We start from the raw sequence: 3,422 nt of genomic DNA on the forward strand, positions 1-3,422 counted from the left end.
AGTTGAGAGGGAGCGGCCAAAGCAATGTACAATCGTCTTTGTAGTGGAGCTGGGAGGGGCAAGGATAAGGGACGAAGACCGGGGTAACATGTCGGATGCGATCATACCAGCACTAAAGCACCGGATCCCATCAGAACTCCGAAGTTAAGCGTGCTTGGGCGAGAGTAGTACTAGGATGGGTGACCTCCTGGGAAGTCCTCGTGTTGCATTCCCTTTTTAATTTTTTTCGCGCCGCTTGCAAAACAAAACGCACGTGTAAGTAATATATTTACCGTGTTTTATTATTTTGCACGAGTGCGATAAGTCATAGCTGGGTGCTCACGATTCACGGGTCCAGCGTCGGCGTTGTGGCGTGGCAAGCGTGCACTGGTGCGGTTGAGAGGGAGGGGTGGAAACCGCGTTAAACTCGTCTCCGTAGTTGAGAGGGAGCGGCCAAAGCAATGTACAATCGTCTTTGTAGTGGAGCTGGGAGGGGCAAGGATAAGGGACGAAGACCGGGGTAACATGTCGGATGTGATCATACCAGCACTAAAGCACCGGATCCCATCAGAACTCCGAAGTTAAGCGTGCTTGGGCGAGAGTAGTACTAGGATGGGTGACCTCCTGGGAAGTCCTCGTGTTGCATTCCCTTTTTAATTTTTTTCGCGCCGCTTGCAAAACAAAACGCACGTGTAAGTAATATATTTACCGTGTTTTATTATTTTGCACGAGTGCGGTAAGTCATAGCTGGGTGCTCACGATACACGGGTCCAGCGTCGGCGTTGTGGCGCGGCAAGCGTGCACTGGTGCGGTTGAGAGGGAGGGGTGGAAACCGCGTTAAACTCGTCTCCGTAGTTGAGAGGGAGCGGCCAAAGCAATGTACAATCGTCTTTGTAGTGGAGCTGGGAGGGGCAAGGATAAGGGACGAAGACCGGGGTAACATGTCGGATGCGATCATACCAGCACTAAAGCACCGGATCCCATCAGAACTCCGAAGTTAAGCGTGCTTGGGCGAGAGTAGTACTAGGATTGGTGACCTCCTGGGAAGTCCTCGTGTTGCATTCCCTTTTTAATTTTTTTCGCGCCGCTTGCAAAACAAAACGCACGTGTAAGTAATATATTTACCGTGTTTTATTATTTTGCACGAGTGCGGTAAGTCATAGCTGGGTGCTCACGATTCACGGGTCCAGCGTCGGCGTTGTGGCGCGGCAAGCGTGCACTGGTGCGGTTGAGAGGGAGGGGTGGAAACCGCGTTAAACTCGTCTCCGTAGTTGAGAGGGAGCGGCCAAAGCAATGTACAATCGTCTTTGTAGTGGAGCTGGGAGGGGCAAGGATAAGGGACGAAGACCGGGGTAACATGTCGGATGCGATCATACCAGCACTAAAGCACCGGATCCCATCAGAACTCTGAAGTTAAGCGTGCTTGGGCGAGAGTAGTACTAGGATGGGTGACCCCTTTTTAATTTTTTTCGCGCCGCTTGCAAAACAAAACGCACGTGTAAGTAATATATTTACCGTGTTTTATTATTTTGCACGAGTGCGGTAAGTCATAGCTGGGTGCTCACGATTCACGGGTCCAGCGTCGGCGTTGTGGCGCGGCAAGCGTGCACTGGTGCGGTTGAGAGGGAGGGGTGGAAACCGCGTTAAACTCGTCTCCGTAGTTGAGAGGGAGCGGCCAAAGCAATGTACAATCGTCTTTGTAGTGGAGCTGAGAGGGGCAAGGATAAGGGACGAAGACCGGGGTAACATGTCGGATGCGATCATACCAGCACTAAAGCACCGGATCCCATCAGAACTCCGAAGTTAAGCGTGCTTGGGCGAGAGTAGTACTAGGATGGGTGACCTCCTGGGAAGTCCTCGTGTTGCATTCCCTTTTTAATTTTTTTCGCGCCGCTTGCAAAACAAAACGCACGTGTAAGTAATATATTTACCGTGTTTTATTATTTTGCACGAGTGCGGTAAGTCATAGCTGGGTGCTCACGATTCACGGGTCCAGCGTCGGCGTTGTGGCGCGGCAAGCGTGCACTGGTGCGGTTGAGAGGGAGGGGTGGAAACCGCGTTAAACTCGTCTCCGTAGTTGAGAGGGAGCGGCCAAAGCAATGTACAATCGTCTTTGTAGTGGAGCTGGGAGGGGCAAGGATAAGAGACGAAGACCGGGGTAACATGTCGGATGCGATCATACCAGCACTAAAGCACCGGATCCCATCAGAACTCCGAAGTTAAGCGTGCTTGGGCGAGAGTAGTACTAGGATAGGTGACCTCCTGGGAAGTCCTCGTGTTGCATTCCCTTTTTAATTTTTTTCGCGCCGCTTGCAAAACAAAACGCACGTGTAAGTAATATATTTACCGTGTTTTATTATTTTGCACGAGTGCGGTAAGTCATAGCTGGGTGCTCACGATTCACGGGTCCAGCGTCGGCGTTGTGGCGCGGCAAGCGTGCACTGGTGCGGTTGAGAGGGAGGGGTGGAAACCGCGTTAAACTCGTCTCCGTAGTTGAGAGGGAGCGGCCAAAGCAATGTACAATCGTCTTTGTAGTGGAGCTGGGAGGGGCAAGGATAAGGGACGAAGACCGGGGTAACATGTCGGATGCGATCATACCAGCACTAAAGCACCGGATCCCATCTGAACTCCGAAGTTAAGCGTGCTTGGGCGAGAGTAGTACTAGGATGGGTGACCTCCTGGGAAGTCCTCGTTTTGCATTCCCTTTTTAATTTTTTTCGCGCCGCTTGCAAAACAAAACGCACGTGTAAGTAATATATTTACCGTGTTTTATTATTTTGCACGAGTGCGGTAAGTCATAGCTGGGTGCTCATGATTCACGGGTCCAGCGTCGGCGTTGTGGCGCGGCAAGCGTGCACCGGTGCGGTTGAGAGGGAGGGGTGGAAACCGCGTTAAACTCGTCTCCGTAGTTGAGAGGGAGCGGCCAAAGCAATGTACAATCGTCTTTGTAGTGGAGCTGGGAGGGGCAAGGATAAGGGACGAAGACCGGGGTAACATGTCGGATGCGATCATACCAGCACTAAAGCACCGGATCCCATCAGAACTCCAAAGTTAAGCGTGCTTGGGCGAGAGTAGTACCAGGATGGGTGACCTCCTGGGAAGTCCTCGTGTTGCATTCCCTTTTTAATTTTTTTCGCGCCGCTTGCAAAACAAAACGCACGTGTAAGTAATATATTTACCGTGTTTTATTATTTTGCACGAGTGCGGTAAGTCATAGCTGGGTGCTCACGATTCACGGGTCCAGCGTCGGCGTTGTGGCGCGGCAAGCGTGCACTGGTGCGGTTGAGAGGGAGGGGTGGAAACCGCGTTAAACTCGTCTCCGTAGTTGAGAGGGAGCGGCCAAAGCAATGTACAATCGTCTTTGTAGTGAAGCTGGGAGGGGCAAGGATAAGGGACGAAGACCGGGGTAACATGTCGGATGCGATCATACCAGCACTAAAGCA

General features: G+C 51.9%; 7 non-coding genes and 1 pseudogene across 7 annotated transcripts; all 8 read left to right on the forward strand.

Moving 5' to 3' along the window:
* The first annotated feature begins 93 nt into the window (after positions 1-93).
* LOC119344748 lies at positions 94-212 on the forward strand. The gene has a single exon (XR_005166795.1). It is a non-coding gene; the product is annotated as a 5S ribosomal RNA (ribosomal RNA).
* A 297-nt stretch (positions 213-509) lies between these two features.
* On the forward strand, positions 510-628 carry LOC119344753. Its single transcript, XR_005166799.1, has one exon. It is a non-coding gene; the product is annotated as a 5S ribosomal RNA (ribosomal RNA).
* A 297-nt stretch (positions 629-925) lies between these two features.
* LOC119344750 lies at positions 926-1,044 on the forward strand. Its single transcript, XR_005166797.1, has one exon. It is a non-coding gene; the product is annotated as a 5S ribosomal RNA (ribosomal RNA).
* Positions 1,045-1,341: 297 nt separating this feature from the next.
* On the forward strand, positions 1,342-1,462 carry LOC119344751 (annotated as a pseudogene).
* A 269-nt stretch (positions 1,463-1,731) lies between these two features.
* LOC119344752 lies at positions 1,732-1,850 on the forward strand. The gene has a single exon (XR_005166798.1). It is a non-coding gene; the product is annotated as a 5S ribosomal RNA (ribosomal RNA).
* Positions 1,851-2,147: 297 nt separating this feature from the next.
* On the forward strand, positions 2,148-2,266 carry LOC119344749. The gene has a single exon (XR_005166796.1). It is a non-coding gene; the product is annotated as a 5S ribosomal RNA (ribosomal RNA).
* Positions 2,267-2,563: 297 nt separating this feature from the next.
* LOC119344754 lies at positions 2,564-2,682 on the forward strand. Its single transcript, XR_005166800.1, has one exon. It is a non-coding gene; the product is annotated as a 5S ribosomal RNA (ribosomal RNA).
* A 297-nt stretch (positions 2,683-2,979) lies between these two features.
* On the forward strand, positions 2,980-3,098 carry LOC119344755. The gene has a single exon (XR_005166801.1). It is a non-coding gene; the product is annotated as a 5S ribosomal RNA (ribosomal RNA).
* The last annotated feature ends 324 nt before the right edge of the window (positions 3,099-3,422 follow it).

This window comes from Triticum dicoccoides, unplaced genomic scaffold (genome assembly GCF_002162155.2).
Source record: "Triticum dicoccoides isolate Atlit2015 ecotype Zavitan unplaced genomic scaffold, WEW_v2.0 scaffold1838, whole genome shotgun sequence".
NCBI classification, from domain to species: Eukaryota; Viridiplantae; Streptophyta; class Magnoliopsida; order Poales; family Poaceae; genus Triticum; species Triticum dicoccoides.